Source organism: Giraffa tippelskirchi, chromosome 8 (assembly GCF_054371585.1).
Source record: "Giraffa tippelskirchi isolate mGirTip1 chromosome 8, T2T-mGirTip1v1.2.pri, whole genome shotgun sequence".
NCBI lineage: Eukaryota > Metazoa > Chordata > Mammalia > Artiodactyla > Giraffidae > Giraffa > Giraffa tippelskirchi.
Window position 1 is genome coordinate 149,551,791 of NC_137282.1, and position 26,444 is coordinate 149,578,234.

The 26,444-nt window shown below is 41.3% G+C and overlaps 1 protein-coding gene across 11 annotated transcripts in view; it reads right to left on the bottom strand.

Annotated features, from left to right (window-relative positions):
* Positions 1-26,444, bottom strand: part of CDKAL1 (CDKAL1 threonylcarbamoyladenosine tRNA methylthiotransferase) — a 918,695-nt gene that overhangs the window by 38,272 nt on the left and 853,979 nt on the right. Inside the window, exon 18 of one of the 11 annotated variants that reach the window (XR_014061586.1) lies at positions 2,469-2,590. The exons of 9 other annotated variants lie outside the window; for them this stretch is intronic. The gene's annotated coding sequence lies outside the window, so the exon portion shown is untranslated. Of the gene's footprint in view, positions 1-2,468; positions 2,591-7,516; positions 8,041-26,444 lie in introns of those variants that run through there. One more of the 11 variants, XR_014061583.1, reaches the window with a different exon arrangement.

Consider the following 26,444-nt stretch of genomic DNA (forward strand, 5'->3'; position numbering starts at 1 on the left):
TTAATTGCTGTGTGTTATTCCAATATATAATCCCTTGGAACATTTAAATTCTTCCAGATTTCTACCATTATAGATGTAATTGGAAACATTAAAAATTTAATGTGGCAGAATGCAGTCAGAACCAGCTGCGTTTGTTTCCAGGCTGTGGGTTCATTATAAAGCAACCAAGGTCTTTCTTTCCTCCTCTTTCCAAGGACCTACATGGGGCTTTGAGTCATGGCTATCGGTGCTTTCTTTGGTCCCAGGGGCAAGTCAATCAATAGGCTCTTGTGTTTTCAAAAGTGTGTGTTCAGGGAGGTGAGTCAACCGGAAGTCCTAGATAGGAAAGCGTTGGAGGCTTTAAACTAGAGTCAGGAGGGAAAACAGTCAGACCGGAAGCAGAAGGTGAAATATTCCAAGATTGGGAACGAGGGGTGGGTTTCTCAGGAGGGAGGAATCCTCAGGAGACAGTGGTGGCAGCAAGCTCGTGGTGGCATCCTGCAGGTGGCAGAACTGTGAATGGGGGGCTGTGGGGATGCCCTGGGACCACCCTACACTCCTGTGGCTGAATTGGGTCCAGAGGGTGTGATGTCATCCACAGAGACGTTGACCTTGACTATATGCATGCAAGCCTGAAGAGTAAAACTTTTAGGCACTAAACTACCTTGCCTAGATTCTTCTACTGCCTAAGCCCAAGGATTCTCCACAATCCCAAGGGCTGGAAGAGGAAAGCTAGAACTTAGAAAAATGATAGAGTATCCCACCAACCCTAGGGTGATAAACTAGGCTTTTTGTGTTGTTTAGAAAGATGATATGGTACCCAAGTATTTGGGGTACTTTGCATGTATGTTTTGGGTTGGCCAAAAAGTTCTTTGGGGTTTTCTCGTACAATCTTACTGAAAAAACTAAATGAACTTTTTGGCCAATCCAATATAACTCAGTATGCCCGATGATCTGCTTAGGATAAATTCCTAGAAATGAAATTACTTGAAAAAAAGGCTCCAGCTTAAGAGTTTTTGTATATACTATGTCTTATAAGTTTCTGTATTTTACAAGTCCACCGACTCTGTTTATCTCTCACAATGGATTGTTAGGGAAAGAGGGAAAAGCAAAATTAGTCCAGCTAATTGATCATTAAGCATAAATTTCCATTTATAATCTACCCCATCTGAGAAGACTTCAATGACTGGATTACTTTATTGATAAGCCCAAGTGATTGTTAATCATTAAGTATTTAAGCAAACAACATAAATTTCCACATGAGCAAGTGACATGCACTTTATCAGATACGCAGACTGTCAATAAATTATCTAAAAACCCCAACTTCTTGGCAAACTTGCCAGTTGTATGACCTTGAGCAAGTTACTTAACTTCTCTGAGCTTCAGTTTCCCCTTCTAGTAGTAGAAGTAATGGGTAATAATATAATAGGACTGATTTCTTGGTAGTGGTTGGGAGAATTAGAAGTGGTGATATATGAGATATACTAGAAAAGTACCTGGCACCTGGTGTGTACGTGCAAAGTCGCTTCAGTTGTGTCTGACTCTGTGCGACCCAATAGACTATAGTCCACCAGGCTCCTCTGTCCATGGGATTCTCCAGGTGAGAATACTGGAGTGGGTTGTCATGCCTGCCTCCAGGGGATCTTCCCAATCCAAGGATCGAACCCACGTCTCTACTGTCTCCTGCATTGGTAGGCAGGTTCTTTACCACTAGCACCACCTGGGAAGCCTTGGCACCAGGTGAGCACTCTGTAAATATGATCATCTGAGCAGGCAGCCTGTCCTCCAAGGAAGACCTCCTTCCTGACTCCCCAGCGTTGCCTCTCCTGCTTCTCATATTAGGTGCCAGCTATTCTGAATCACAAGCTCTAACCTTTCCATGCTCTCATTTTTCTTGTCATTGTACATGCCACTCATCCAGCTGGAATGACTTTGACCCCCTTCTTTTCCCAGCAAATTCCCTTATCATCACTCAAGATTTAGCTTCTGTGTTATCCCTCTTCCTGCAAAGCCCTTTGACCTGAGCTGGGCACCCCCTGATGTCCATTTATGAGATGTGCATGCTCAGTCATGCCAGACTCTTTGTGACCCCTTGGACTGGAGCTCGCCAGGCTCCTCTGTCCATGGGATTTCCCAGGCAAGAATACTGGAGAGGGTTGGTGAGATGTAGCCAAGTGTATTTTAATTGCTTATCTATGCTGCTGTGCCCTATGCCCAGTTAACCTCCCCAAGATCAGGGAACATGCCCAATTTTCTGTCGTATCTCCAGGGCCCAGCCCAGTGTGGTCCATCATAGATCCTCAATAATAATTGCTGAATGACTGCATTTGTCATGAGATCATTGAGGGAGGGACAGGCCCATTAATAGTCACAGTGCTTTCAAGCATTGCCACAAATATCTCATTTGATTTCTGTGGACCAAATAAGCAGGGGTAATTCCTACTCTTAGTGATGTGGAAACTAAGGCTCAGGGGAGTTAGATCTCTTACCCAAGATGTTGTAGCATGCAACAACTGAAGCCCAGGTCCTCTCCTTCCTCTCCCCTCCAGGCTGCATTTTCTTTGTTTTGCGTCACACAGCTCCATCTTTCTGCAGCAGTCTCTGTAAGATACTGTGTGCTTTTGAGTAAGGACTGATCTCTCCAAGTAGGGTTAAAAGAAAGTTGGAAAGGGCAATGTAATACCTGGGGACAGGCAAGCTAGCTGGAAACCTGGAGTGGCTGATGAAGGAAAGGAACGCAGGAGGCCCAGGTTTTGTGCAGGTTCTTAGGTGGGAAGGTGAGCCTTGGGGTTGTGTGCCCACCTCTGGGTTTGAGAAGTGGATCAGAATTCTTACTATCCCTTTCTCAGGGGGCTTTAGGCCAACAGAAATTATTTTGATTTTCTTTCCTTCATGCCTGTCTCTTGAGGCCTCGGGACACTTGAAAACCTGCCTCTGGGATTCTTGCCCATGGGCATGTGGAGATCATTTGGCTCCATCAACCAAATGGAAATCAGCTGCCTGCTTTCCTCTGCTGTACTCTGAACTTTCCATTCAGAAGCTGATTGATACCTGCTAGTTATCTTTCTTGGATTTTAGATCGGTGAGGCAGGAAGGATCTCCTCTTGACCACAGTTGCATTTACGCTCAAGAGGAATGAATGCTCTTCAGAATTTCATGCCCCAGATACCAGTAACAAGGGAGCTGTGACAGACAACATTTAATTTTATTATCTCTCCTTGGAGGCGTATAATTAAATGATGCTTTATTAGGAGTGTTGCAGGTTAAGCTGATGTGTTCTTCCACGCTGCCTTCAATTTTCAGTCCCTTCTGCTTTGTGAGTTTGGATAATGGCCATTCTTTCTATATTATTTTCCAATTTTCCAACCACTCTCATCTGTGGTATCTCATTTGTTTCTTATGACCCTGACCTTGGAGCACAGAGAATTTAAACAACTTAAAGTCAGGCGGATGGTGAGCAAGCAGATCAGAGGCTCGGCTCTGGGCTGCAGATTCAGGCTCTCCCCTCACCCCTTGGAGGATATTCTGACCCAGAGCTATGGGATGCCCAACCTAAAGCTAGCCTGCCAGGTCAATTTGTGGAAACATGGATTAGCGTTCCTATAGCTTCAAGGCTTCTGAAATCAGATCTTGAAGGTGAGCCATCTGGGAAGGAAAGGACTAAGTGAAAACTCACAGACCAAATTCAAAGGTAGAGTCCCCCTTCCCATTCTCATACATGAACCTCAACTCTTCTGGCAGAGTAACTGTAAAGGTTCAGGAATTGTAGTCTCAAAAAAGATTCCATGCATTTCCCATGATGGGCCTTTACAATAAGGCCAGTTGCTAGCAGGGTGGAAAGCATGCAATAGGGAGTGAAATGGACCTGTCTTCCAAGGCAACTTTGCCATGGACTGGCTGTGTGACCTTGAGAAGTTACTTACTCTTTCTGGGCCTTCGTTTCTTAATTTTTACAATGTAGATAATAACAACTACTTTGTAAGGTTGTGAGGGTTCCCAATATTATGTACCTCCAACACTTACTTAGAACACCAGCTCATTAGTAGATGCTGAATAAAAATCTGTTGCATGGATGAAATGAATGTGACATATGTATGGTGTACCTTGCATGGAACCTGGTGAAAACAACCAGGGCTTTCAGCTAGCAGAGCTCTACAGAAGCACTGGGAGTGAGTAAGTTTCCTTAAACTAGTCTGTGCTATGTTGTGATTAGGTGCTCAGTCATGTCTGACTATTTGCAACACCATGGACTGTAGCCCCCCAGGCTCCTCTGTCCATGGGGATTCTCCAGGCAAGAATACTGGTGGGGGCTGCCATGCCCTCCTCCAGGGGATCGTCCAAACCCAGGGATCAAACCCAGGTCGCCTGCATTACAGGCAGATTCTTTACCGCCTGAGCCACCAGGGAAGCCCTTTCTCCAGGCAAGAATACTGGAGTAGGTTGCCATGCCTTCCTCCAGGTTGGTTGGTTGGTTTAGTCACTAAGTCGTGTCTGACTCTTATGACCCCATGGAATGTAGCCTGCCAGGCTTCCAGGGGATCTTCCCAACCCAGGGATTGAACCCAGATCTCCTGAATTGCAGGTGGATTCTTCACCATCTGAGCCACCAGGGAAGCCCAAGAATACTGGAGTGGGTAGCCTATCCCTTCTCCGGGGTATCTTCCCAACCCAGGAATCGAACTGGGGTCTCCTGCATTGCAGGTGGATTCTTTACCTGGTAGCTGAGCTACCAGAGAAGCCTAAACTAGTCCAGAAATGGAATAAAAATAAATGTGTATGAAAGAGGTGATTTGTTTGGTTATTGAGAAATCAATTGCAAATCTCCTTCTGGTCATTTGAGAGACTGGCAGGAAAGAAAGTGTCTTTTATTTATCTTTTTTAAAGATTTTTTTTTCATGTGGACTGTTAAGTCTTCATTCAACTTGTTACAATATTGCTTCTATTGTTTATGTTCTGGTTTTTTGTCCATGAGGCACCTAGGATCTTAGCTCCCTGACCAGGGATTGAACCTGCACCCCCCTGCATTGGAAGGTGAAGACTTAACCACTGGACCACCAGGGAAGTGCCCAGAAATGTCTTTTAGATGGTCTTGAAACTTGGTTAAGAAAAGGGACTTTACCCCAGTCTTTCTCATGCTTTCTGGCTGACAAGTATAGGCTAGTTGAAATCTTCAGTGGGTTTGTGAACTTCAGGCCACTGGTACACCAAAATTGCACCACATTTGCAAATCTTGTGTAAGTTCACAATGGGGCATTGTTTTCTCTGCCCCAGGGTATGAGGATTGTTTGGGAAAAAGGTTAGTTGTTGCCATGACGGAACTTGGTATAGCCAAGACTACAGTGCAGTGTTGAAGCAGAAATAAACCACGGACTCACGACACGTTTGCCAAGTGATTTACAAATGTGTTTACTTAAAAAGCAAGCATAACACATACTCTTGTATAATACTATGTCTAGGGAAGTTTTGTGACTCTGCTATAAAATGCCCACACCATATTTAAGTAGGGGTTTCACATCTCCTTAATAGGATCTCAGATCAATTTTTGGCTTCCTCCAAATGTGTTTCAGTAAACTTAACACATCTTGATTTCCTGATTTTTACTTACACCTCATTTATCCAGTTTTCTTGACATGCCTAAAATTAGTTTTGAATAAGAGGAATGGCATTAAGCTTAGAACCTCTAAAAGCAAAGTGCTGTTGGAAGTTTTCCAGTGAAGGAGACAGAGGGGAGAAGGGTGTTCTTGTATTTTTTTTTTTTGGTGCTTCAAACTATGAAATAGTGAATCAAATATCATAGACCAAATGAATCACTTGATCCAGTCTCCAGGTCACAGGCAACAGAATGTCTAAATCTTCTAAGACATATAATAATGAATATTTCTCAACTTTAATAGGTGAAGGATAGAGACATTGCTGTCTGCCTTAGTAACCTGACTAAAGGGTTAAAAACTTCTTCTATTAATACATTCAAGTGAAACTTCTTTTGTTATCTAAATAATAAATGGAAAGATAACTGATTAGGCTTCTTGTGAAAGACACGTAGATTGATAGACCCATCACCCATTTCTAGCACCTTTTTCCTTCCTGTCTTCACTGTACAATCTGGGAAAGTTAGCCAGTCCCTTTCTCAGCTTCTTTATAGAGAGAAATAATGATGCAAACTGTGTGGATCACAACAAACTGTGGAAAATTCTTCAAGAGATGGGAATATCAGACCACCTGACCTGCCTCCTGAGAAATCTGTAGGTCAAGAAGCAACAGTTAGAACTGGACATGGAACAACAAACTGGTTCTAAATCGGGAAAGGAGTACATCAAGGCTGTATATTGTCACCCTGCTTATTTAACTTATATGCAGAGTACATCATGAGAAATGATGGATTGGATGAAGCACAAGCTGGAATTAAGATTGCCAGGAGAAAAATCAATAACCTCAGATATGCAGATGTCACCACCTTTATGGCAGAAAGCAAAGAAGAACTAAAGAGCCTCTTGATGAAAGTGAAAGAGGAGAGTGAAAAAGCTGGCTTAAAACTCAACATTCAGAAAACTAAGACCATGGCATCCGGTCACATCATGTCATGGCAAATAGATGGGAGAAACAGTGGAAACAGTGGCAGACTTTATTTTTGAGGCTCCAAAATCACTGCAGATGGTGAAATTACTTGCAGCCATGAAATTAAAAGACGCTTGCTCCTTGGAAGAAAAGTTATGACCAACCTAGACAGCATATTAAAAAGCAGAGACATTACTCTGCCAACAAAGGTCCGTCTAGTCAAAGCTATGGTTTTTCCAGTGGTCGTGTATGGATGTGAGAGTTGACTATAGAGAAAGTTGAGCCCCGGAGAATTGATGCTTTTGAACTGTGGTGTTGGAGAAGACTCTTGCGAGTCCCTTGGACTGCAAGGAGATCCAACCAGTTCATCCTAAAGGAAACCATCCTAAAGGAATATTCATTGGAAGGACTGAGGCTGAAGCTGAAACTCCAATACTTTGGCCACCTGATGTGAAGAACTGACTCATTGGAAAAGACCCTGATGCTGGGAAAGATTGAGGGCAGGAAGAGAAGGGGATAACAGAGGATGAGATGGTTGGATGGCATCACCGACTCAATGGATGTGAGTTTGAGTAAACTCCAGGAGTTGGTGATGGACAGGGAGGCCTGGCGTGCTGCAGTCCATGGGGTCACAAAGAGTCGGACATGACTGAGCAACTGAACTGAATGACGCAAAAATTCAAGCTAATGTTCAGCAGATGACTATCTGCTGGGAGTGGCAATGGAACAAGGCTCTGGATCAGCTTTTGTTGTCCTGATAAAACATGACAAATTTGTCTTGCAACATCTTTCTTTCTTCTGGTCTTAAATGCAGATGTGATGCCTGGAGCAACAGTAGCCATCTTGAAACCATGAGGGGAAGGCCAAGAGAATCACACAGACACTGGTCCTTCAGTTTTTAGCAGTTGAACCACTGCCAGCAACCACTAAGCTCCACATTTCTAATAAGAAAAATCCACCCCTATTCCTTTAAGCCATTATTGTTGGGTTTTCTATTATTTGCAGTTGACCTCAATTCTATCTGAAATGCATTATCTGAAAGATTTCATGTGACCCACGAGTCAAATCTATTCAACTTCTCAACGCAGGCTCTGTTTTCCCACTGCACTTTTGTAAGTTCCTACCTTCCCCAGTCAAAACAGGCCCATGAAGGCATTAGTTCCTTTGTTTCTTTTCTCTATTTACTCTTGATTTACTTCCCTCTCTGCCATTATCCCAACATCTGCTCCATCTTTAAAGGCACATCCTTGTCTGTAGTCCCTCCTGTAGACCAAACCCTACCCAGTTCCCTGGAAAAACACTTGTGTGCAGTCACTGTGTTTCTTAGAGTTTCCTGAGACGTCTCAATTGTTCATCTGCTTCTCCAAGTCTGTCCACGGGAAATGCAAAGGAGGAACAGGATAAATACTTTGATTGAGATGAAGAAATGACATTAATAGCCATGGATTACTTTGAAAATTTTATATAGCATCAGTTCTTCCATCATTCCAAGTAACAATGGAACTTCTGTAAATAAAAAGGAGATTCTTTAAAGCAGTGGTTCTGACTCCAGAAACAGTTTTATAATTACAGCTCCATTAATGCAAAAGCTTTTTTTGTAAAGACTCAACTTCTCATTAGAATAAGAAAAATTATTCCTGGATATTAGTTACTAAATGAAATAAGATGGTTGAGTTAGATTATGTTTTTTTATAGCTTCAAATTTAATGAACTTTTCAGACTTTCGCTTGATAAAAACACATCTCTACAAATAATCAAGTGACACTTTAGGGAACTAAACAAAATCCATTTCTTGCTCTTCCTAAATAATTCAGCCCCAAAACCATTAGATGAAGCACAGGAAAGTAGAGGTTCGTGGTGAGGGGAGGAAGAGAGACAGGATGGCCCAGAATGGGAAGTCAGAGGCCAAGCACGGTGAGGAAGGTGTTCCCATGGTGGAAGGGCTAGCCCAGCATGGAGGCTGCTACTGCTGCTAAGTCGCTTCAGTCGTGTCCGACTCTGTGCGACCCTAGAGACGGCCGCCCACCAGGCTCCCCCGTCCCTGGGATTCTCCAGGCAAGAGTACTGGAGTGGGTTGCCATTTCCTTCTCCAACGCATGAAAGTGAAAAGTGAAAGCGAAGTCGCTCAGTCGTGTCTGACTCCTAGCGACCCCATGGACTGCAGCCCACCAGGCTCCTCCGTCCATGGGATTTTCCAGGCATGAGGACTGGAGTGGGTTGCCATTGCCTTCTCCAAGCATGGAGGACTAGATCCCAAATAAAGCTGATTGATTAAGTGTATTGAGAGTAATGGAAACCATGTGTATTCATCTGCTCAGGCTGTCGTAAGAAAATACCTTAGACTGAGTGGTTTACACAACAGAACTTTATTCTTTTACAATTTTGGAGCCTGAACATCTGAGATTAGGGTGCTAGAATGGTTCAGTTCTGGTGTGTTGTAGGCGGGTGGTGGTCACTTCTTGCTCTCATACAGCTGGCTTTTGTGTCTTCATATGAGAGAGGGATTGAGTGTCTCTTCCTTTACTTTTCAAATGTTTTTAATTGTGGTAAAAGTCACATAATATAAAACATACTCTTAACCATATTTAACTGTACAGTTCAGTGGCACTAAGTACATTCCCATTGTTATGCATCTCTCACCATCATTTGTCTCCTGAATTTTTCACCTTCCTAGACTGAAACTCGGTTCCCATTAAACACTAATCCCTATCCACCCTCCCCAACCCCTGGCCCCTGAGGCATCAACCTATGTACTTTCTGACTCTCTGAATTTGACTGTTCTAGGTACCTTGTATAAATGGAATCAAACAGTATTTTTCTGCAGCTAATATATACTGGAATGCATTTCTAAGGTTAACTTAATATATGTCCTATTAACAGATTGTACCTGTCCTATACAGTAGGCCTTCATCAGGCGTCTACTTCATACACAGTAGTGCATATACGTCAATCCCAGTCTCCCAGTCCATCCTACCACCCCTCCCTGCTTGGTGTATTTGTTCTTGATGTCTGTATCTGTATTTCTGCTTTGAAAATAGATTCATCTGTACCATTTTTCTAGATTCCACCTATATGCATTAATATGTGATATTTGTTTTTCTCTTTCTGACTTCCTTCACTTCATATGACAGTCTCCAGGTCCATCCACATCACTGCAAATGACCCAATTTCATTCCTTTTTGTGGCTGAGTAATATTCCATTGTATATATGCACCATATCCTCTTTATCCATTCATCTGTCAGTGGACACTTAGGTGGCTTCCATGTGCTGGTTGTTGTAAATAGTGCTGCAATGAGTATTGGAGTGAATGTATCTTTGGGAATTATGGTTTTCTCCCGCTCTGTGCCCAGGAGAGGGATTGCTGGATCATATGGTAGTTCTACTTTTTGGTTTTTTTTAAGGTTTATTTCTTTATTTACGACTGTGCTGGGTCTTGGTTGCTGCACATGGACTTCGTCTATTTGCGGCGAGTGGGGCCTACTCTCTAGTGGCAGGTGCTCAGGCTTCTCATTGCAGTGGCTTCTCTCGTTGCAGGGCACAGGCAGTAGGGCTTGCAGGTATCAGTAGTTGTGGCAGGGGAGGCTCAGTTGTTGCAGCTCCTGGGCTCTTGAGCACAGGCTGAATAGCTGGGGCACATAGGCTTGCTTGTTCTGTAGCATATGGGATCTTCCTGGATCAGGGATCAGACCTGGGTCTCCTGCATATGCAGGTGGATTATTTACTGCTGAGTCACCAAGGAAGACTTCCCTTTCTTATATAAGGTGCTGCCTGACGTGCTGTGCTTGCAAGCAGGCACGGAATCTGGGCAGGGTCCAGGCAGGTCAGAAGCAGATCAGAGGCGTGCTCACCTGCTTCTGAATCCTGAACAAGACTGCCCCCATTTTAGTTTCCCTAACACTGGCTTTACATCCATTTTGAGTTTCTTTTTGTGTATGGTGTTAGGAAGTGTTCTAATTTCCTTCTTTTACATAGCTGTCCAGTTTTCCCAGTACCCCTTACTGAAGAGACTGTCTTTTCTCTGTTGTATATTCTTGCTTCCTTTGTCATATGTACGGTGCCCATAGGTGTGTGTGTTTATCTCTGATTTTTCTATCCTGTTCCATCGATCTGTATTTGTTTTAGTGCCAGTACCATACTGTCTTGATTAGTGTAGCTTTGTAGTATAGTCTGAAGTCAGGAAGGTTGATTCTTCCAGCTCCGTTTTTCTTTCTCAAGATTTCTTTGGCTATTTGGGGTCTTTTGTGTTTCCATACAAGTTGTAAAAATGTTTGTTCTAAATCTGTGAAAAAAGCCATTGGTAATTTGATAGGGATTGCATTGGATCTGTAGATTGCTTTGGGTAGTATAGTCATTTTCACAATGTTGGTTTTTCCAATTCAACAACATGGTATGTTTCTCCATCTATTTGTGTTGTCATTGATTTTTTAATTGGTGGCTGATAGTTTTATGCATACAGGTATTTTGCATCCTTAGGTATGTTTATTCCTAGGTGTTTTATACTTTTTGTTGCAATAGTACGTGGGATTGTTTCCTTAATTTCTCTTTCTGATCTTTTGTTGGTAGTGTATAGGAATGGAAGAGGTTTCTGTGCATTAATTTTGTATCCTGCAACTTTACCAAATTCATTGATTAGCACCAATAGTTTTCTGGTGGCATCTTTAGGATTTTCTGTGTATAGTATCATATCATCTGCAAACAGTGACAGTTTTACCTTCTTATCCAATTTGGAATCCTTTTCATTTATTTTCCTTCTGGTTGCCATGACTAGGACTTTCAAAATTATACTGACTTACAGTGGTGAGAGTGGACATTCTTGTCTTGTTTCTGATCTTAGAGGAAATGCTCTCAGTTTTTCACCATTGAGAATAATGTTTGCTTTGGGTTTGTCATATATGGCCTTTATTATATTGAGGTAATTTCCTTCTGTGCCCACTTTCTAGAGAGTTTCTATCATAAATGGGTGTTGAATTTTGTCAAAATATTTTTAAGCATCTCCTGAAATGATCATATGGTTTTCATTCTTCAGCTTGCTAATGTGGTGTATCACACTGACTGATTTGTATCACACTGAAGAATCCCTGCATCTCTGGAACAAACTCCACTTGATCATGGTGTGTGATGTTTTTAAGGTGTTGTTGCATTCTCTTTGCTACTATTTAGTTGAGAATCTTTGCATCTGTGTTTATCAGTGATGTTGGTCTGTAATTTTCTTTTTTTGTGATATATTTGTCTGGCTTTGGTATCAGAGCAATGATGGCATCATAGAATGAGCTTGGGAGGGTTCTTACTCTGCAATTTTGGGAAGAGTTTGGAAAGGATGGGTGTTTGATACAATTCACCTATGAAGCCATCTGGTCCTGGACTTTTGTTTCTTGGAAGATTTTTTTTTTTTTACTGGAGTATAATTGCTTTAAAATGTTGTGTTAGTTTCTGTTGTATAACAATGTGAATCAGCTATATGTTTACATATAGCTCCTCCCTTTTGAGTCTCCCTCCTACACCCCTCCTATGCCACCCATCTAGGTCATCACAGAGCACCAAGTTGAGCTCCCTGTGCTATACAGCAGCTTCCCACTAGCTATTTTATGCATGGTAGTGTATATATGCTGTTCATGGGGTTTTCAAGGCAAGCATACTGAAGTGGTTTGCCATTCCCTTCTCCAGTGGACCACATTCTGTCTGTCAATGTTACTCTCTCATTCATTCCACCCTCTGCTCCCCTGGTCTGTGTCCATTACTATGTTCTCTATGTCTTTGTTTCTATTCCTGCCTTGCAAATAGGTGCATTAATATCACTTTTTTTCCCTAGATTCCATATACATGCATTAATAGAAGATACTTATTTTTTCCTTCTGACTTATTTAACTTTGTATGACAGTCTCTAGGTTCATCCACATCACTGCAAATGATCCAATATCATTTCTAGCTGAGTAATATTCTATTATATATATGTAACACATCTTTGTTCATCTGTCGATGGACATTTAAGTTCCTTCCATGTCCTGCCTATTGTAAATAGTGCTGCAGTGAACACTGGGGTTGTTGTTGTTCAGTCACTAAGTCGTGTCCGACTCTTTGTGACCCCATGGACTGTAGCACACCAAGCTCCTTGTCCTTCACTATCTCCTGGAATTTGCTCAAATGCATGTCCATTGAATTGGTGATGCTCTTTAACTATCTCATCCTCTGCCGCTCTCTTCTCCTTTTGCCTTCAATCTTTCCCAGCATTAGCGTTTTTTCCAATGAGTCGGCTCTTCCCACCCGGTGACCAAAGTATTACAGCTTCAGCATCAGTCCTTCCAATGAATATTCAGGGTTGATTTCCCTTAGGATTGACTGGTTTGATTTCCTTGCAGTCCCAGGGACTCTCAAAAGTCTTATCCAGCACCACAGTTTGAAAGCATTAATTCTTTAGTGCTCAACCTGCTTTATGGTATAACTCTCATATCCATACATGACTACTGGAAAAATCATAGCTTTGACTATACAGACCTTTCTTGGCAAAATGATGTCTCTGATTTTTAATATGCTGTCTAAGTTTGTCATAGCTTTCCTTCCAAGGAGCAGGTGTTTTTTAAAATTTCATGGCTTCAGTCACCATCTGCAGTGATTTTGGAGCCCCAAAAATAAAATCTGTCACTGCTTCTACTTTTTCCCTATTTGCCATGAAGTGATGGGACTGGATGCCATGATCTTAGTTTTCTGAATGTTGAATTTTAAGCCAGATTTTTCACTCTCTTTCACCCTCATCAAGAGGCTCTTTAGTTCCTCTTTGTTTTCTGCCATTAGAGTGGTATCATCTGCATATCTGAGGTTGTTGATATTTCTCCTGGTAATCTTGATTCCAGCTTGTGATTCATCCAGCCTGGCATTTTGCATGATGTACTCTGCATATAAATTAAATAAACAAGGCGACAATATACAGTCTTGTACTCCTTTTTCAATTTTGAACCAGTCAGTTCCATGTAAGTTTCTAACTGTTGCTTCTTGGCCCACAAACAGGTTTCTCAGAAGTGAGGTCAGGTGGTCTGGTATTCCCATCTCTTGCAGAATTTCCCACAGTTTGTTGTGATCGACACAGTCAAAGGCTTTAGCACAGTAAATGAAGCAGAAGTTTATGTTTTTCTGGAATTCTCTTGCTTTCTCTGTGATGCAACAAATGTTGGCAATTTGATCTCTGATTCCTCTGCCTTTTCTAAATCCAGCTTTTACATCTGGAATTCTCGGTTCACATACTGCTGAAGCCTAGTTTGAAGGATTTTGAGCATTATCTTACTAGCATATGAAATGAGCATAATTGTCTGGTAGTTTGAACATTCTTTGGCATTGCTCTTCTTTGGGATTGGAATGAAAACTGACCTTTTCTAATCTTGTGGCCACTGCTAAGTTTTCCAAATTTGCTAACATATTGAATGCAGCCCGTTAACAGCATCATCTTTTATGATTTTAAATAGCTCAGCTGGAATCTCATCTTCTCCACAAGCTTTGTTTGTAGTAATGCTTCCTAAGGCCCACTTGACTTCACACTCTAGGATGTCTGGCTCTAGATGATTGACCACACCATCACGGTTATCTGGGTCATTAAGACCTTTTTTATATAGTTCTTCTGTGTAATTCTTGCCACCTCTTTTTAATCTCTTCTGCCTCTTATAGGCTGTTACTGTTTCTGTCCTTTATCGTGCCCATGCTTGCATGAAGTCTTCCTTTGATATCTCCAGTTTTCTTAGAGAGATCTCTAGTCTTTGCCATTTTATTATTTTCCTCTACTTCTTTGCATTGTTCATTGAAGAAGGCCTGCTTACCTCTCCTTACTATTTTCTGGAATGCTGCATTCAGTTGGGTATATCTTTCCCTTACATATATCTTTTTGTATTATTGTTTTCTCAGGTATATGCCCAGAAGTGGGATTGCTGGCTGATATGGCATTTCTACTTTTAGATTTTAAGTAACTTCCATACTGTTTTCCATAGTGGCTGCACCAACTTACATTCCCACCAACAGTGTAAGAGGGTTCAATTTTCTCCAGACCCTCTCCAGCATTTATTCTTTGTAGACTTTTTAATGATAGCCATTCTGACCAGTGTGAGCCCTCATTGTAGTTTTGATTTCCATTTTTCTAATAATTACTGATGTTGAACTATTTTTCATGTGTTTGTTGGCTATCAGTATGTCTTCTTTGGAGAAAAGTCTGTTTAGGTCTCCTGCCCATTTTTTGATTGAGTTGTTTGTTTTTTTGATATTGAGCTGCCTGAGTTGCTTGTATATTTTGGAGGTTAATCCTTTGTCAGTTATTTTGTTTGCAAATATTTTCTCCCATTCTGAGGGTTGACTTTTCATCTTTTTTTAATGGTTTCCTTTGCTGGGCAAAAGCTTTTAAGTTTGATTAGGTCCCATTTGTTTATTTTTATTTTCATTACTCTAGGACATGGGTCCAAAAGGATCTTGCTGTGATTTATGTCAAAGAGTGTTTTGCCTATCTTTTCCTCAGTTTTTTAAAAATTTATTTTTAATTGCAGCATAATTGCTTTCCAGTGTTGTGTTGAGCTCTGCTGTACAATAATGTGAATCAGTCATAAGTATACATATATCCCCCTCCTCTTTAACTTCCCTCCCACCCCTCCCCATCCCACCCCACCCCCTCCCCCATCCCACCCCACCCCCTCCCCCATCCCACCCCTTTAGATCTTCACGGAGCACCAGACTGAGCTCCCTATATTATGCAGCAACTTCCCACTAGCTATCTGTTTCACACATGGTAATCTATGTGTTTTAATGCTACTGTCTCAATTCATCCCACCCACACCTTCCTGCATTGTGTCTACAAGTCTGTTCTCTATGTCCATATCTAATCCTGCCCTGCAAATAGGCTTATCAGTATCATTTTTCTAGATTCCATATATATGTGTTAATATACAATATTTGTTTTTCTGACTTCACTCTGTATAACAGGGTTTAGGTTCATCTACCGCATAACAACTGATTCAAATTTGTTCCTTTTAATGGCTGAATAATATTCCATTGTATATATATGTACCATAACTTCTTTATCCATTCATCTGTAGATGGAGATCTAGGTTGCATCCATGTCCTGGCTATTGTAAATAGTGCTACAATGAATGTTGGGGTACATGTGTCTTTTTGAATTATGGTTTTCTCAGAGTATATGCCCAGTAGTGGGATTGCTGGGTCATTCCTAGTTTTTTGTTTTTTTTTTCAAGGAATCTCCATATTGTTCTCCATAGTGGCTGTATCAATTTATATTTCTACCAGCAGTGCAAGAGGGTTGCCTTTTCTCCACATCCTCTCCAGCATTTATTGTTTGTAGATTTTTGCTGATAGCTGTTCAGACTGGTGAGAGGTGATACTTCATTGTAATTTTGATTGCATTTCTCTCATAATGAATGATGTTGAGCATTTTTTCATGTGTTTATTGGCCATCTGCATGTCTTCTTTGGAGAAATATCTGTTTAGGTCTGCTCATTTTTTGATTGGGTTGTTTGTTTTCTTGATATTGAGCTGTATCAGCTGCTTGTATATTTTGGACATTAATTGCAAATGAAGCAACTGAAAAAGGATTATTTTCTCCCATTTTAAGGGTTGTCTTTTCATTTTGTTTATGGTTTCCTTTATTGTGGAAAAGCTTTTAAGTTTAATTAGGTCCCACTCGTTTATTTTTGTTTTTATTTCCACTACTCTAGGATGTGGGTCAAAGAGGATCTTGCTGTGATTTATGTCAAAGAGGTTTATGCCTATGTTTTCCTCTAAGAATTTTATAGTGTCCAGCCTTATATTTCTCTCCTTAAACCATTTTGGGTTTATTTTTGTGTATGGTGTTAGAGAGTGTTCTAATTTCATTCTTTTACGTGTAGCTATTCAGTTTTCCCAGCACCACTTATTGTTCAGCTAATCTATGACAAAGGAGGGAAGAATATAAAAGGGAGAAAAGAGAGTCTTTTCAATAAGTGGTGCTGGGGAAACTGGATATCTACATGTAAAAGAATGAAATTAAAACACTCCCAGTGTCCTGTTCCACTGATCTGTATCTGTTTTTGTGCCAGTGTCATACTGTCTTGATTAGTGTAGCTTTGTAGTATAGTCTGAAGTCAGGAAGGTTGATTCTTCCAGCTCCGTTTTTCTTTCTCAAGATTTCTTTGGCTATTTGGGGTCTTTTGTGTTTCCATACAAGTTGTAAAAATTTTTGTTCTAAATCTGTGAAAAAAGCCATTGGTAATTTGATAGGGATTACATTGGATCTGTAGATTGCTTTGGGTAGTATAGTCATTTTCACAATGTTGATTTTTCCAATTCAACAACATGGTATGTTTCTCCATCTATTTGTGTTGTCATTGATTTTTTAATTGGTGGCTGATAGTTTTCTGCATACAGGTATTTTGTGTCCTTAGGTATGTTTATTCCTAGGTGTTTTATTCTTTTTGTTGCAATAGTAAATGGGATTGTTCCTTAATTTCTCTTTCTGATCTTTTGTTGGTAGTGTATAGGAATAGAAGAGATTTCTGTGCATCCTGCAACTTTACCAAATTCATTGATTAGCACCAGTAGTTTTCTGGTGGCATCTTTAGGATCTTCTGTGTATAGTTTCATGTCATCTCTAAAGACTATTTTACTTTTTTTCCAGTTTGGATTCCTTTTATTTCTTTTTCTTCCCTGATTGCTGTGACTAGGACTATTATTACGTTGAATAACAGTGGTGAGAGCGGATATCCTTGTCTTGTTCCTGATCTTAGAGGAAATGCTTTGTTTTACACCATTGAGAATGATGTTTGCTTTGAGTTTGTTGTATATGGCCTTTATTATGTTAAGGTAGGTTGCCTCTATACCCACTTTCTGGAGAGGTTTTTTTTGCGATAAATGGAGATCAAATTTTGTCAAAAGCTTCTGAATATACTGAGATGATCATATAGTTTTTATTCTTCAATTTGTTCAGTTCAGTTGCTCAGTCATGTCTGACTCTTTGCGACCCCGTGGACTGCAGCACGCCAGGCTTCCCTGTCCATCACCAACTCCCGGAGCTTGCTCAACCTCATGTCCATCAAGTTGGTGATGCCATCCAACCATCTCATCCTCTGCTGTCCCCTTCTCCTCCTGCCTTCAATCTTTCCCAGCATCAGGGTCTTTTCAAATGAGTCAATTCTTCACATCAGATAGCCAAAGTATTGAAGTTTCAGCTTCAGCATCAGTCCTTCCAATGAATATTCAGGACTGATTTCCTTTAGAATTGACTGGTTGGATCTCCTTGCAGTCCAAGGGACTCTCAAGAGTCTTCTCCAACACCACAGTTCAAAAGCATCAATTCTATGGAACTCAGCTTTCTTTATAGTCCAACTCTCACAACCATACATGACTACTGGAAAAACCATAGCTTTGACTAGATAGACCTTTGTCGGCAAAGTACTATCTCTGCTTTTTAATATGCTGTCTAGGTTGGTCATAGCTTTTCTTCCAGGGAGTAAGCGTCTCTTAATATCATGGCTGCAGTCACCATCCGCAGTTATTTTGGAACCTCCAAAAATAAAGTCTCTCATTCTTTCCCTTGTCTCTCCATCTATTTGCCATGAGGTGATGGGATCGGATGCCATGACCTTAGTTTTTTGAATGTTGAGTTTTAAGCCAACTTTTTTACTTTCCATTTCACTTTCATCAAGAGGCTCTTTAGTTCTTCTTTGCTTTCTGCCATGAGGTTGGTGTCATCTGCATATTTGAGGTTATCGATATTTCTCCCGGCAATCTTGATTCCACCTTGTGCTTCATCTGGCCAGTATTTCACATGATGTACTCTTCATAGACGTTAAATAAGCTGCTGCTGCTAAGTCGCTTCAGTCGTGTCCAACTCTGTGCGACCCCATAGACGGCAGCCCACCAGGCTCTGCCATCCCTGGGATTCTCCAGGCAAGAATACTGGAGTGGATTGCCATTTCCTTCTCCAGTGCATGAAAGGGAAAAGTGAAAGTGAAGTCGCTCAGTTGTGTCCGACTCTTAGCGACCCCATGGACTGTAGCCTACCAGGCTTCTCCGTCCATGGGATTTTCCAGGCAAGAGTACTGGAGTGGGGTGTCATTGCCTTCTCCGGTTAAATAAGCAGGGTGACAATATAGCTTGTCACCTTGATGTACTCCTTTCCCAATTTGGAACCATTCTGTTGTTCCGTGTCCGGTTCTAAGTGTTGCTTCTTGACCCCTGCATACAGATTTCTCAGGAGGCAGGTAAAGTGGCCCGGTATTCCCATCTCTTTAAAGTTTTCCACAGTTTGTTGTGATCCAAAGTCAAAGACTTTGGCATAGTCAATAAAGCAGAAGTAGATGTTTTCCTGGAACTCTCTTGCTTTTTTGATGATCCAAGCAGATGTTGGCAATGTAATCTCTGGTTCCTCAATTTGTTAATATGGTATATCACATTGATTTTTCCATATATTAACAATTGTTGCATAGCTAGGATAAATCCCACTTGATCACGGTGTATGATCTTTTTAATGTTTTGTTGGATTCTGTTTGATACTATTTTGTTGAGGATTTTTACATCTATATTCATCAGTGATGTTGGTCTGTAATTTTCTTTTTTTGTAATATCTTTGGTTTTGGTATCAGGGTGATGGTGGCCTTGTAGAATGAACTTGAGAGTGCACCTTTGTCTGCAATTTTTTGGAAGAGTTTGAGAAAGATAGGTGTCAACTTGTCTCTAAATTTTTGATAGACTTTGCCTATGAAGTCACCTGGTCCTAGACTTTTGTTCATTGGAAGATTTTTAATCATGGTTTAAATTTCTTTATTTGTGATTGATCTGTTCATATTTTCTATTTCTTCCTAATCTGGTCTTGGGAGGGTATACGTGTACTTCTGTAAGAATCTGTACATCTCTTTCAGGCTATCACTTTTATTGGCATAGAATTGCTTGTAGTCGTGTCTTATGAGCCTTTGTATTTCTGCAGTGTTAGTTGTAATTTTTCCTTTCTTATTTCTAACTTTATTGATTTGTGTTCTATCCCCACCTTTTCTTCTTGATGAGCTGTTATTTTTTTCCCCTTGATAAACCTTCTAAAGGTTTATCATTTTGTTTATCTTCTCAAAGAACCAGCTTTTAGTTTCACTGATTTTTGCTATTGCTTTCCTCATTTCTATTTCATTTATTTCTGCTCTGATTTTTATGATTTCTTTTCTTCTACTAACTTTGGGTTTTGTTCTTCTTTCTCTAGTTGCTTTAGGTGTAAGATTAGGGTGTTTATTTGAAATTTTTCTTATTTCTTGAGGTAGGATTGTATTGCTATAAACTTCCCTCTTACAGCCCCTTTTCTTGTATCCCATAGGCTTTGGGCCATTGTGTTTTAGTTGTCATCTATTTCTGTAGATTTTTGTTTTTCTCTCTTTAATTTCTTCAGTGATCTCTTGGTTATTTAATAGAACATTGTTTAGCCTCCACGTGTTTGTGTGTGTGTATTTTCTTTTTTTACAATTGTTTTCCTGTTATTGATTTCTAATCTCATAGCATTGTAGTCAGAAAAGAGGCCTGAAATGATTTAATTTTTTAATTTACCAGGATTCATTTGTGACCCAAGATGTGATCTATCCTGGAGAATGTTCCTTGTGCACTTGAGAAGAAAGTATATTCTGCTGCTTTTGGATGGAATGTCCTATAAATATCAAGTCACTTTGGTCTAGTGTGTTATTTAAAGCTTGTGTTTCCTTATTAATTTTCTGTATGGATGATTCGTCCATTGATAGAAGTTGAGTGTTAAAGTCCCCCACTATTATTGTCAATTTCCTCCTTGATGGCTGTTAGCATTTGCCTTGTGTATTGAGGTGCTCGTACATTGGGTGCATATTTAAAATTATTATATCTTCTTCTTGGATTCACCCTTCCTTGTCTCTTATAACAATCTTTATTTTAAAGTTTATTTTGTCTGATGTAGGTATTACTTCTCCACCTTCTTTTGATTTCCATCTGTATGTAATATCTTTATCTATTCCCTCATTTTCAGTCTGTACGTGCCCCTAGGTCTGAAATGGGTCTCTTGTAGACAGCTTATATATGGGTCTTATATCCATTCAGCCAGTCTGTGTCTTTTAGATGTTGTATTTCATCCATTTATATTTAAGGTAATTATTGATATATATATATTCCTGTTACCACTTTCTTAATTGTTTTTGGGTTTGTTTTTGTAGGTCTTTTCTTTCCTCTTGTGTTTCCTACCTAGAGACATTCCTTTAGCATTTGTTGTTAAGGTGGTTTGCTGGTGCTGATTTCTCTCAGCTTTTGCTAATCTGTAAAGTTTTCGATTTCTCCATTGAATCTGAATGGTATCCTTGTTTCATAGAGTAGTCTTGGTTGTAACTTTTCCCCTTTCATCAATTTAAATATATCCTGCCACTCTCTTCTGGCCCCCAATCTTCTGTAATAGAATTATTTTCCAGTTTCTGGGTCACCCACCTAGCAGGTGAGCTTCCCTGATAGCTCAGTTGGTAAAGAATCTGCCTGCAATGCAGGAGACCCCGGTTCAATTCATGTGTCAGGAAGATCCTCTGGAGGAGGGATAGGCTACCCACGCCAGTATTCTGGCCTGGAGAATTCCATGCACTGTATATAGTCCATGGGGTCGCAAAGAGTCAGACACGACTGAGTGAATTTCACTTCACCTAGCAGATATGGGATTTAATTTTATTGCAAATGGCCTCTCCTCCCATCTCATTGTGGCTTCTGCTTTGTCTTTAGTTATTCATTATCTTTTTTGGTAGGTTGCAGTGTTTTTTTTGTTGATGGTTGTTTAGTAGTTGTGATTTTGGTGTTTTTGTAAGAAGAGGTGAGTGCACATCTTTTTATTCCACCCCTTGTCTCCATTTCCCAATATTGGATTTTTCCCAGGATCTTTTATTTAAATGAGAAGCTCATGGAAAAAATCAGAACTTTCATAGCAGTCCTCCAGGTATTCTTATGAAACAAATTATGATTTACCCCAGTGGAAGAAAAGAATATTGTGGAATGAGGACTTGCTTTATCTATAACCAGGCATCCACTTTTCACTGCTTCTGCACAGTCCTACCCACAGCCCCTTGCAGATTCCACTGACTCCTTTTTGTCTGCAGACCTGCATGCTAGCCACTTTGGGGTCACTGAAAGTGCACCCCACCAACTCAAAAGCCCCCAATTTTAATTTTGTCATTTTCCAAGGTATTGTTGTTTTTCAGTCATTAAGTCATGTCCAACTCTTTGTGGCCCCATGGACTGCAGCACACCAGGTTTCCCTGTCCTTCACTATCTCCTGGAGTTTGCTCAGACTCATGTCCATTGAGTTGGTGATGCCATCCAACCATCTCATCCTCGGTTGCCTTCTTCTCTTCCTGCCCTCAATGTTTCCCAGCATCAGGGTCTTTTCCAATGAGCTGGCTCTTCCCATCAGGTAGCCCAAGTATTGGAGCTTCAGCTTCAGTCCTTCCAATGAATATTCAGGGTGGATTTACTTTAAGATTCACTGGTTTGATCTCTTGACTGTCCAAGGGACTCTCAAGAATCTTCTTCAGCATCACAATTCAAAAGCATAGCAAGGTATGTGTTCAGAATAGTAATATAGTTCTTTGTAATATTAAATTAATATGCATGAAACAGAAAAGTCTAAGGTTTTCAGCTGAAATATACAAGGAAGGGTTATTTTCCATTTCTGAACTTCAAGTAAACCTATATAACTTAGTTATGATTGCATAAGCAGATCTTAGGTGACAGTCCTTCATGTCATTGGCTAAATAAAACTTTCATTTTGGTAAAACCACATTCTTATTCCTGTGTTTGTCATCTTTGTCCATGGGCATAGGATGTTTATGTTTGTCTATTTGTTTTCCAAATGTGTCTAATAGTTTACTACCTACTGGGCATCAAACTAAGGCACTGAGATCCATCAGTTAACAAGATTGTCATGGTCCCTGCCCTCATAAAGCCTCACTCTTTCCTGTGTCCTCACTCATTTCCTTTCGATGCTGGACTGTAAGGCTAGAAACTGGGGAGCTTATCCATATTCAGGGGTACTAGGAAAACAAATTACTACATGAAATTGTGAAAACTTTACTGGAGATTACTGACATTAGAGGACTATTTACACATGCATTGGTTGGATTACAGTCACCTTTTCTAGAAAAAGAAAAAAGAGTGGACAACATTTTTAGAGCTTCTAAGTTCTGGGTTTCTTGTTTAATCTGCATATTTCATAAAAATATCGTTATCAAACATAATGGTGACTCCACTGGCCAATTATTTGGTTTGCTTTTTCTAGAAGTTGGGACAGATTGCTTCATTCTGTCTACATTCTCCTTTCTGGTTTCTTTGATAACTAACCTCATCAGGCAGTTGATTCAGAATTCACGTGAGATTGAGGCTAGAGACCATTAAAAAGAGGGAAGTTAATTACTTGGTCCATATGGACTTTGGATTTATGTAAATATGGATAAAATAATTCAATCAGGAGGGACTGATTTAGATAAGCATGCTGGGAGGCAGCAGGGATAAAGGAAAGAACTTGGGCGTCATGTTGATCGCTTTTCTCCACTTAGGCAAAGGCTGCTGCAGTTCTGTGTGACTCTTCAGGTATATTATCCTCCTTCGATGGTTTAGCAAGACACCTCCTTATGGAAGTAGGCTTCCATGACACTGAGGCCAGAGAAGAGGGTTCTGTAACAGGACTGGTGGTTAGATGCTTTGACTCAGATATGAAATACCATGTCTGCTCACTTTTCATTGGTAAAACCTATGGCCATGCCTAAACTCAAGAAGCTAAAGAAATACAACCTTCTGTGTTCCCAAAAAGAGGACCAGAAATATCGGTGACGCCTATCAGTGTACCATGGTGAATGATCTCTAACCAAGAGGGAGCCCTGGGGTGGGTGCTAAGAGTTACTAGAAAAGTTAGAATTCTAAACCTTTACAAACTATAAAACCTTTAGTGGCCACTTCTGAAAACGATACTCTGTCTTAGAATAACACGGCTGTCTCTTGACTTATATTGCCATTAGCATGCTCTCAATTCCCTGTTTTTCACCTTTCCTGCACTTTTATGACTCAGAGAAGTGGCAGTGAATAGTACCAAGCATATAGGGAGTACTTGCAACTCATTTGTTGATTAGGTCAAACCATCATAAAGAAACCACATTTGTAAGGGCAATGAATTGATATGTTATGTTTCCTGTTCAAAGTCACAAGGCAGTGAGGGAGCCAGAAAGAGACGTTCATGTTGACTGTCATTGGCCACAAGGGTACATTTTATTACTTCCTCGAGAAAAGCTGGCCCCAGAAGAGTTATTCATGTTTGTTGGCAGTTTCCAAAGGTGATTACCTCTTTTAGTCTTGGACTGTAGTCATGCCCTGAATGTTAGGAGCAGTAATGGTAAAAAAAAAAAAAAAAAAACGTCAGACACAATTAAAAGGTCCTGACTGCAGGCCACTCCCCAGCGTCTGCTCGAAGGAAGTATAGAACTACCACTCATCTTTCAGCTCAAATGTCACTTCCTTTGTAAAGCCACTGCCAGTCCACAATCAGAATTGCTAGTTTCTATAGCTTTTAATATTTCTAGTGCTCCATAGTCAAACTTATATTAATAGCACTTCCATATCTTTTACTGGATTTTGACCTCCATGTCTTCATGGAGGTCAAAATCACACTTACTGCCCCCAGCACCCAAGAGACTTCTTAGACAAAAGAAAGACAAAATAACTTTGCTGAATTGAAGCCCTGCATTCACTTCAAAAACCCAAACTGCAGTCCTTGCCTCACCCCTTGCTGTGTTTTAAAATTGCTAAACCAAAATCTATAGGCAACGAAGGAAGGTGGCGACAGTCTGTGTTTGTTACCTTGATCCAAAACATTCGTCATGCCAAAGAAAGAATTTGATTCCATTTTAGAGCCAAGGTCTCAGGTCCAATTTAATTTGATCCCCAAATGACCAAGCTGATTAATTGTCAGCTCCAGCCTTTCTTCACAGTAAACCTTAATCCCTCCTAATTTGCCATGAAATGAGTGGGAGTTGACTGTTCCAGGCATGAAACATGTAGGTCTTGTTCAAAGCTCCCCAGGCCTTATTGAGGCAAGGTGGGGATGAGACTCGCTGCCCTGGAGAGGAGCAGGTGTCGTGAGGATTAGGTCGCGTGGGGGAAAGGGGGCCGCAGTGAGCAGGCAGCTGGTGAAATCCCAGGTGTGTGCGAGCTGGCAGGGATACAGAGAACGGAGGGCTGCAAACAGCTCCAAGTCCCTGGGCTGTGCAGCTGCTTGTTTGGCACTTGGGCGGGACCCACCTGTAGTGTTGATGGGCACAGCCCACTCCCAGGAGCAGGGAGACATGAAAGGTCTCGAGTGAGCTGCAGCGGCCCCACCCCTCCCAGGCAGAGGCTGGAAGAAGCGCCATCCTGGGTAAAGGACCACTGGGTAAAGCATCTCCCTCGCATTTCATAACCTCCCCAGGCTGACGGCACAGCAGCTCTAGGTTTTCCTTTTTCAAATGATGGCCCTTGGAGGACTAAGATAAAGATATTTACTTTCTTTCTGATCAGGGTCCCTGTTCCCAAGCACACCTAGGAAGTACATGAAGAACTCCCTGAGCTGGAGAGTTAAGTCAACAGGCAGATATAAACTCAGGGGGAAAAAAAAAGACAGCAGGCTCAAGGCCGAGAGGCAAAAATAAATGATCATCCCTTCTCCTGGGCTGCGGGGAGCGCATGTAAACAAACTCATCATAACAAGCCTGCCTTAATCTGCTCCTGTCCCACTACTAATCACTTCTGTGGTTTTTGCAGCACAGGAGGCCCTTCTCGGTCCTAGGGCTAGTGTTTCAGGTTTAGTTACTGTGAAGGATAGAACATCTCCTGATCTCTGAGGACAAGAGGGGACCACTGGCCACAAATCTAAATGCCTGTTGTTCATGCCAGGTGAAATAGCCATCTCCCTGCAGTGTAGCAGCCTGTCAAGAGTGGTGACCTCTTCTCTCCACGTTAAGTAAGCCTCCAGAACAATTATGACAGATGCAGGTTACGGACTTCTTGACCACTTACTGCTCTACTTTGGCTTCTCCCGTCTCTGCTTTTAAGAGCAAGTAGCAGAGACCGCCGAGTTCCCTGCGTACAGCATCCATGCCTCCAGCCCACCGTCCCTCTTACTAACCTCTTCGGGATAAGGGGACAACGGCGGTGTGCACAGTTAACACATATTCACTCGATAGCCAGACTCTGTAGCATCCTGGCATGGCTGTGTGATGTTTACTGTCATGGAGACATAAGCAGAGACTGTTTGGGAAAGATACAGCACCCACTCATTGTGGATTTGCCCATTTTTCCTACCTGGCATGCCGATGTGGGATTGAGAGCAGTGGTCCCCAACCTTCTGGCACCAGGGACCAGTTTTGTGGAAGACAATTTTTCCACGGACTGGGGTTGGGGGCCGTGGGGGGCTGTTGGGGGTGGATAGTTTCAGTTCCCCCTGCAGATCACCACCTGCTGTGTGGCCCAGTTCTTGACAGTTCATGGCCTGGGGTTTAGGGACCCCTGATCTAGAGTACATTCTGCTCCCACGAAGATGAGAGCCATATGCTGAATATGTCAGAGCAGGGGGAGAGAAGCAGCTGGCATCCTCAGCATTGCTAAGTCAGAGTACCAGCCCCAGCTGTTTCAACCCTGGGCTTCAAGTTAGAATAACCCCTCTGGTCCCCATACTCCAGTGGGCATCTTCATCACCTGGAGGGCTCATTAAACACAGGTTTCTGGGCCCCTCCTTCAGAGTATCTGATTCAAAAGTTCTGGCATAGGACTTGAAACAAGTTCCCAGGTGATGCTGATTCCACTAGTTAGCCATCAGGCTGTGAGAACGACTTGGAACTCCCCTCTGTTGAAGCCACTGTTTTTACATTAATATATTCATAGCTGAACACAG